This window comes from Centruroides vittatus, unplaced genomic scaffold (assembly GCF_030686945.1).
Source record: "Centruroides vittatus isolate TY-2023 unplaced genomic scaffold, ASM3068694v2 scaffold_324, whole genome shotgun sequence".
Taxonomy (NCBI): domain Eukaryota; kingdom Metazoa; phylum Arthropoda; class Arachnida; order Scorpiones; family Buthidae; genus Centruroides; species Centruroides vittatus.
Window position 1 is genome coordinate 2,756,058 of NW_027122701.1, and position 9,626 is coordinate 2,765,683.

A 9,626-nucleotide genomic window follows, 5' to 3' on the forward strand; every position below is an offset into this window, starting at 1 on the left:
TACACGTGCATCAACTTGACCCATGTGCCCACCCTTCGCTGCAAGGTCACGGGGGCCTCAGGCCAACATGTCTGTCTGATATTTTATGGAGTTTGGTGGTTGGTCCTACATGCAGCGTCATAATAGAAGAAACATTAAGATCTCATTTCTGAGATACTTTCTGTTTTTCTTCGCTACCTTATCATTAAAGGTGCGCTGAAGATGCTTGCGCATTATATATGATGTTATCAAGAAACGACTAGCTGGGCTCTAAACTTTCTTTAGATTTTTCGCATATTTTTTCTACGGCTTCCAAGTTAAAATGCGGGCCAGGCCCATAAACTTATAACCAAGCTTTCAACTTTGGCCCAAAATCGTTTATCTTGTAACATTCACAAATGGAAATTTTAATATTTCCCTGAATCGTTGAGAAATGGATTCAGAAACCTTTAGAGGGGTGCAGAAGGGAAACAATGTGACAGAAACCTCAGAATGGGGTGCAGCAACCTCCTTGAATCACTGAAATGATTTCAGAAATCTCTTTAGAGGGTGCAGAAAGGAAACGACATGCCTTAGAACCTCAGAAGAAGATGCAGCAGCATCCTGGCAACCACCAAATTTCCATTTCTCGATGATTTAACGTCGAGAAATGGAAATTTTAATACTAAGCTACGTGCTTTTATGAGTATTTTAAAATTGATTTCTTTGTATAACTCATCTTGAAAACAAAAAATAAAATAAAATGCTACATTTATGTTTAAAATGACTGTTGGATTTATAAAAGCGTAAGATTACTTTCTCCAGCCAAAAAATACATCTAAACGTTAGATCTAATAGTTTACTATTTTATAATCTTCAATGCACATTTATAATGTATCATCGGGGATAGGTGCTTCCTCTACTATATACTGTAGATCTTCCAATAAGATCTATTCCCTATAGGCTATTATTATAACATGGTTTATATCTCAGTAGAAGTTCAGAATAAAGGCGTTGTAGGGTCAGGTACAGTTCGTCATTGCTATACTTTTCAAGACAGATAAGTTGACAAGAAAGAAAATTGGCCAACGAGCAATAAAAGTGTGGACGTGGATAATTCAGAATAGGTTACGATAGCATCAAAACTTTCTCTTCTCCGAGAGTTCCATTGTTCACGTAAGATAAAGCGGTTCTTGATCTTTGACGCTTTATTTACCCAGATTTAATTTTTTTTTTTTTTAAAAAAAAAAGTTCGACTGCAACATCACTTATCTTTTAAACAATAAAACTATTCGTTAAAACAATATATTCACGTAATTCATATATTGTTATTGAGCATTTAATTTGATAAATTTCTTTTATTTTCCATAAGTAGAAACGAGTAGAGTGTTTTATTGCAGGGCAGTGGTTAGAGAAGTGTCAGCCTAAGGCAATTCACACCTCCCTTTCACCACACATAAACATAGTTTACTAGATACTTTCACATAGAAATTTTAAATCACGGATAATTTAGATAAAAGCAAAAATCTTTTATCATTTATTTTTTCACATATTAAGATAATATTTTATAATTTTCAGTTTAAAATACGATAGAGGTCGAATGTAGAGTTATAAATTGAAATTATAATCGATGGAGGCACGTGCCAATACACAAGACTCTACGTCTGTATCAAAATTAAGTATTATTTTATTTTATTTTTTTTACTACAGAAATTAAAGAATTTTTAGACGAAAATCCTAAATTATTATTATTATTTTTTTCTTTTCAGATGGTATATAAATTCAGCAATGTTATAATCAGCATTGGTTATTAGTCTTACACACACCCAGAACTGAAAAAATGCCTTTTGTGACCTTAACGAAGAAGAAGTTAAAGGTCACATTTCGGTCACGACTAAGGAAAAGGTGTGTATATATGTGTGTGGTGCCGTGATATTCCTGAGCATCTTTGCAAATTCCATATATATCCTGCTAGACAAAGCAGTTAATGCTTACTATTTATACGCCAAGAGGAGATTTATACCTCGAGACGTGAACAATTAATTATCCAAAACAATAAATTAGTGTTATAATTGTATCCTTATTTGATAGAAGACAAAGATGTTTGTATTTTCAAGGCTTTGATATCATCTTCAAACTAAGAGCCGAGTTGATTCCAGTAGTCATTAAATTATTGAACTAATACAATTTATTTTTTTTATGTTTAATAACAGTTTATAATAACTATATAAATATGATGGGTTTACATTGCCTCCAATCTGCAAAATGTGCCTATCAGCAATAAGTAATTCTATTATTTGATGCGACATCCTACTGTAGTAAATATGTCACCAAAAAATCCAGTTGTAAATATTGATCATCCGTTAGCGCAGCTCTAGTTTAGAGCTTCAACTCCTATATAAAAATCTATAGAAACGTCATTCATTCTTTGATCTTTTAGTCTATTTATGACATTGAATTGATTGGAAACAATTAAAAATCTCTTATATTCTCTCATAATTCTGGTAAATTTATATAAATATTACATTAAATATCTGTATATTTTTCTATAAAAGATGCTGGAAAATGATGCTGTAAAGTTGCTGATGGCTTAATGCATATCATGAAATATCCTGCATGATTACATCGCTGCTTATATTTATTATTAGTTATTTATGATTTGTTCATAAAATTTAAATTAAATTTTTTAAAAAATTGTTTAATTTGTTGTAAATTTTTATTAAAATATTTGAATAAAAACTATAGAATATATTCAAAAATAAAACTCGTGTAATAATTATCTGTAAAGATCCACACTGTAGAAGCGGCTTGACATCAAAACACAAGGGCTTAACACTAAAACTAAGCATTACATAAAAATATTTAATTTTTTAAGTATAAAATTATATATATTATTAATCATAAGCTTATTAAATATTATTACAAGCTCTAACATAAGTCTCCTGTGGTGCTAACATGTTTTTAACAATATTCGGCCTATAAAATAGGGGGGAAATAAAACATCTAATCTACAGTAATAAGAAAATATCTAGATTTTAATAGGAATGGGTCCACTACGGTCACAAAGCCCTATATACTACATCTAGAGAGATTTACAGTGGCGCCGGTGTCTTAACCTACTTTAATATATATCGATAGAAATTCCTGTCTTGAGTCCCAACCTGATTTACAGCCAATGGCCTTATATGCTATAGACAAACGCAACACGGACCAGATATATGCTACGTTGATGTGCTGTATACATACATATAGGGCACTCAGTTATATACGAGATAGGGAGATGCTGAAGCAACAAAATATCTAAATGCCTACTCCTAATTGAAACAATAATTTGTCATGTATTCAGAAATTCTCTGTCCGCAGTTGGTAGTATTTATGACAATTTATAAAGCCTAAGGGTCGAAGATGTTACTTGATTTTGAACCCTATAAACTTGGTAATAAACATTATCTAGTCTTTCTATGCCTTAGGCACACATAATGCATACTAACTTTATAGGCAGCAGCAATGTTTAAATAAATTTTTGTCATTAAAAAGAAAAATTTTTATATATAAAATTATTATTCTTTTTAAAGGAAGTGTGTGTATAGATATTTATTTAAATTAGGAATTTATTTTTTAATTTTTACATAATTTTTGAAATTCTAGTTGCATATTCTGTCAATAGAGGGCATGTAGCCGCAGTCATCCCTTATTTCCCCTAAAGTAATGTATCCGTTTAATGAATAAATACTGCGTGATTATTAGGACAACTTGAACTGTAATTTTGCAGCGTAATTATGCATTTTGCTGGTAAGCAAACAAGAGCAGAATTTCCATAAACGACACTCCAATAGGAGGCAATGCATTAATCCTCATACTACTTGAAGGACTAGTTTATGTCAAGCGTGCGATTTTGTCCACTGCTGACAGTGAAGTAGGGTACAAGTCCGACGGTTGTTCAACCAGACAGGTCCGGGATCGTTGCTAATTACTCTATGGCATGCCGGAACTGAGGGAGTGGCCGTACAACTGATCCATACAGAATGAGACACGTGGAGCCGTGACAGGTTTGCCACTAAACAACATTCCGTCTAAGGCCAGGTTGTTTGACGTAAGCTCCTCCCTCCAGGCTTTAGCTTTTTGTGCATTATCTGCTTTACACTGTTGTACCACGTGCACTGGGTTGGGCTGCTTCTCGTTGTCTATAGGCCTATTTGGCCTAGTTTTTCTAGGCCTATATTAATTTTTTTGAAGATTGAAAAACTTTTTGTCAGTGTTCTTATTTACTTTAAGGAATCGTGTGGCGTTGAGCGATGCTTAATTGTTTTAGAAAGAGAGGATCACGTTATACTAGCTAAGTGTCACTTACATTTTATATTTTTTGTCTAGAATTCCGCATTAATTTTTGCTTTTGGGAGGTATTTTTTGGTAATTGTACTCACCTAGAATTTACAAACATTAGAGAATATGAAACTAGTCCTATGAAATGGCTTTGGCAGCAAAAACTATTGGAACAAACGAATCAATTTGAACACAATATTAAGGTTCAGTCAGAAAATAAGAAAGTAGTCATTGGGCACTAGCATTCCAAGAATACATTTTCTGACTGTAATAGCACGTTGGAGTCAAAGTAGTAGTTTAGGTGCCTCGAACCGGGACAAATATTAATATTACCCACTGTCCATTCCACTAATGCTATAATGAGTGTCTGTCCGGTAGTCACACAATGGGTACAAACAACGCCAGTGTAAGGGCGGGGGTGGCAAGTCAGTCTCTGATCATCCACCCTCTTACCTTAATCACCGGTGCAGGAATCTTCAGGACCCATAATCACCAGTCGGAAATGGGAAGGGGTGGTCCTTGTGGACGGCGGTTTGTAGAATTCCTGCAGATACTGTGGATGTCGGCTTGGGGCAGGAAATCATCCCAACTGGAAATAACGGTAGTTTCTGGCTACCTGTTATTACGGGTAGTTTGTTTAGGAAGGATATACAGCGGTGAAAATCACTTTTCTAGCAAGAAAAGCGTTCAAAACGGTTGGTTAGTCAAATCTGCAGCATATGGCTACCGGATCTCTTCTGCCCGCGGCTTTTTCCTATTGTTTGAATATGGGTACACTTTTTAATCCTTGAACTTTTTATATGAAGTGGAGTTCTACATTCTTCTCATCAGATAAGAATCAAACAATATGTTAACTTTTTCTCTACATCTAATAGTCTATTTCATGTATTAACAGCGGTTGTGCAGTCCTTCAGACTTAATTTTAATAAATAAATATAAAGAAAATTAATTGTTTTCTATTTAGGAAGAAAAACGTAAGAAAAAACCCACGCAAACTTGAGCTTTATAAGTCAAATAAGTTTCTGTGTAATTAGTTTATTACATTAACGCAATAAACTATAATTTTTCTGGATTTTTTTTTTTTTAATTTTAATTTTAAATTATGGCCTACATTTAACTTATGTTAATAAATTAGTACACCTTCTCATCTGTAGGCCAAATATCACTTGATAAGGGCACAGATGCATTAGCAGGTCCTCCATATAGTAAAATAATTAAAATATTTATCTTACAGGTTTAAAAAAAACAAGCTATTTAATTACTTTTGAAATAAATTTTACACATTTTTGCTATATTTATAGTCTGTTTATAAAGATTTTTCTCATCTTCAGTCTAACAGATCTACAAAATATCAAGTCTATATTTGACTTATTAATTGGTTTTATAAATTAAATACTTACGTTTAGATAAAATTCATTAATTTAATTACCTACCTACAACACTAATTAATGATTTTTTTAACAGTCTTATATAAGTTTCTCGTTGGAAAATTGTAAAAACATTTTATTTGTTATTGTCTTTAAGCAGATAAGAAGGCAAAACAACCTTTCTAATATGTAGATTATCATATTTTATATAATTATAGGCTTACTATAGATCTAAATATCATTAATTTGAACCTATGCTATGATTCTTTAGTCTGTTGATATCTCAGAAAACTAAAGTCATTTAATTAGGCTCCTATTTTTGCAGAATAGAAGTTATTCCTACCATTTAAATGTAATTAACTAACTAATAACATTATATTTAATGGTATTCATGCTTATATAACGCATTTTATTTGGAGTTTTTCTACTTTAAAATGCACGTTATTTGGACTTTTTCTACTTTAAAATGCATGTAATATTACCAGGTTTCAAACTATTATTTAAAGCTGAATCATGACATTTTTGATTCATAACATTATCCATTAACAATGATGCGTAAATTTTTCCAAGAAAGGTATTACTTTTGTATAAATATCTTAATAAATTATCTTATTATAATGCATTATATTCATTTTTATTGTTAGAAAACGGTGTTTATTCATATTTTAAATAAGGAACGTTTTTAGTTTTAACACTTTTATTTTGGGATTTTTAAATAACTTGTATTTAATTAATAATTTCAATTAATTGTCTATTTAGTTATTTATAAAAAAAATAAATATTCAAGTTTTTTTCAAAATTTTCCAGCAGAAATGAGGAATGCAGATGTCAAGCGCTACTTACTTTAAGCATGACGTCACACTTACAGTGCACGTGTTGTCGTGACAACAGGACACGAAGAGTGACGTCAAGAAACGTGCCAGACGCGTGGGGGCGCTCGTTTGTTCCTACTTTCTTTTTTTTCTTCTTAATATATTTTTAGTGAATGATGCTTGATAATATTGAAAGTAAACATTCCGTGAGCTGCTAGCTGCTACGTGTTTAATATATTTTTAATTATTTTATTTTTATTACTCTATATACGAATTTCTTATAGCGCTTCAAAATTGTTAGATATTTTACAATTAATTTTTTAACCCCTGTCTAAGCGAAATTACATTGACGTAAATTTATCATCCGTTTTACAATAAGAATATTTTTCAGCTTTATTGTAAATGTTCGAGACTTAGCATAAATTTCGATACATTATTTTATTATTATTATTATTATTTATTACTGTATTACTCGTCTGCAAGGGGTAGACTTAACAATACTTAAACTTATGCATAACCGAGCCTGGAGCATCGCAAGTAATTTCTTCAAGATTAACCTAGCAGCGGATGACATTGACAAGTGTCCTGTCTTTAGAAGCAGTGTGTAATATTTCAACCTGAACTCTTTTCTATTAACTGCACACTCCCACAGTCTGCAGTCAAGGTTATGAAGGCCAAAGACTTGTCATTGCCAAACCAGCTGTCTAAGTTCCGGTAGTGAGTGCATTAACATAGTGCAAGAGCCAATTATTTCCCAGATGATGAGCCGACCAGGTGGAATGAGGCACCTGTCGTATACACTTGTCCTCCGTCGTCTACCTCGATATACTTGTCCTGCCAGTTAGAGTGAAGGTTGAAGTTACAACTGTCCTTAGACGCCGGATCCTTCTTCAAAATATAGAAGACTAACCAGTATATTTTGTTTACAGTTGATAATAGGTTACAGATGTCATTCAGAATCAAAGATAAAAATAAATTTTATTCTTATAAGTAGACAAGTAGCTTTTTCTTCTTTTTTTATTTAATTCAGAAGCCTTAACAATAAGGCAAGAAGTCATTTTATTTGCAGGAAGTTCTTACACAAATTAAGAAGTTATCTTAAATACAGATGCTACCTGGCCACGAATACGCTTGTTGAATAATCTATAAATGAATAACGATTATGAGAATATTACAATTTTTTTTTTTAAGTTAGATCTTTATCGTATGTAAAGTTATAAACTCAGATTAAATAATAAAATAAATTAAAGGCCTACTTTTATTTTTTAGCCTATATAATTTTTTAAAAGTTCATAGCAATTGTAGGTTAAATTCCAAGAAGTAGCCTACATTTAATTTCCTTGCAACTTCATTGCTTCAAAAATTCTAACTTGTAAGTCCAAAGATAATGTATAAGCCCTATAACGTGATAACTTTTTAAAATAACATTTAAACAAATTATTAGCTTATGATACTTTATTGCTTCTTATGGGGGTGCCAATTATTGTATAGTATAAAATATAAATAAATAAATTAATAATATAGGCTACTTGCTACTTTTAAACATTATTTTACAAACAAGTTAATAATCTTCTATTGGTATGGGTCCTTTATTGTTTTGTAATCCATAATGCACCTAATTTCTGTGTAAGATAGTCCTAATTTGTGATAATGGAAAGGGTTTCCAATTAAATTTCAATTAATAATTAAAAATTAAGACGCAAATTTTTAGCTTCTTTTCGTAACTATAATAAATCATTTTGAGAGAGTTGCATTAGCCCTATTGTATAAATCAAACTTTGTTATTTTGATAACTTAAAAATGTTGTCTCTAGCTATTAAGTTTACTCTGGAGATGTTTACAGGTGGTGGAGACATCTCTACAGTCATAACGGCACTAAAATTCAAAATAATGGCGCCACATTATTGAAAACATGACGTCTCCGATAACAATGATTATTATTGTTTTAAGCAGACAATAGATACATCCCGTACAAGAATAGGGAAAAAGTTTCTGCATAAACCTTTTTTGGTGTTGTGTAACAAGATGCTATGGTACAAGTACGTTCTAAGTACCAGTTTGGCCTCGCACTATATATCCTCTATAACCTTTAACCTATGAGGTCACATACCAGGCTCAAGTCCTCCCCCTCCGAGTTATGTCTGCGAGGTAGCGAGGGGAAATGACGTTACTGGTCTCCACGTCACGTGACTTTTGCGCGTGACACAACTCGGATCAATTTGGTCCTTATAAATTTGGCTCTAATCGAGTCGAAGTCTCAAAATCAGGATTTTCTAATATTTTATTTTATTTTATTTTTATAAACTTGATGAAAATGCATCTGTATCATTTTCATTTTATGAAAATAACAAAATTGAAATAGTGTTACTGAAATTTAACGGTAAGTTAATGGCTACTCTGTAAACAATAATGGAGAAAATTATCACAATCTCTACTAAAAGTCATAGAAGTATGTTTATAAGAATCGCCCTTCTAGTGTCAACAATATACACCACCTGTTTATAAAGTTTTGTCTCTTGTTACACATTCCAATGAATGCCAGTATACGCAACGCCCATCTTATTACTGTCATAATTCTCCAGATAAGAAGGTACTGGGTAATAGAAACTATGTGGCCTATTGCCCTTCAACATCAACTGCCTTCTACGAATGGCCATCGTAAAGGTTTCCGATTACATCCATGTGGTGTTCGTGTGTCAGCAAACCTAGTCATTGGTTAGGCCAAATACGGGAGCATAGCTTGCACGTGCACTGTTTAGCGCCGCTTGAGTTTTTTTATGGAACAGCTCTTTTTGCGAAATGGGAGACATAATTGAACGAGATCTATAGAAGGCCAAGGAGCAGTAGCTCATAGAGGTGAGCGAGAAACAGTACAGATCTCAAACTCTCCATTAAGGCTGTCTGCCAAGTTAAATAAATGTTGACCTTAATGCTCTACATATTAAGATAACTATTTTAGTCTTTTCCCGTTCATGTTCGAAATAATTCAATAGACATAAACGTGGTTTATCTTACATTTATTTATAAGTTGGGTCTTATATAAGAATACTGACGCCATGGTGACAAATCAAGCCGACGTATGGATCTTTTTACTATTTTGATAGAACAAGATCTGTGGATTTCTGCCTTGAAAACAACAATAGCAGCTGTAAATTGATATTATAAA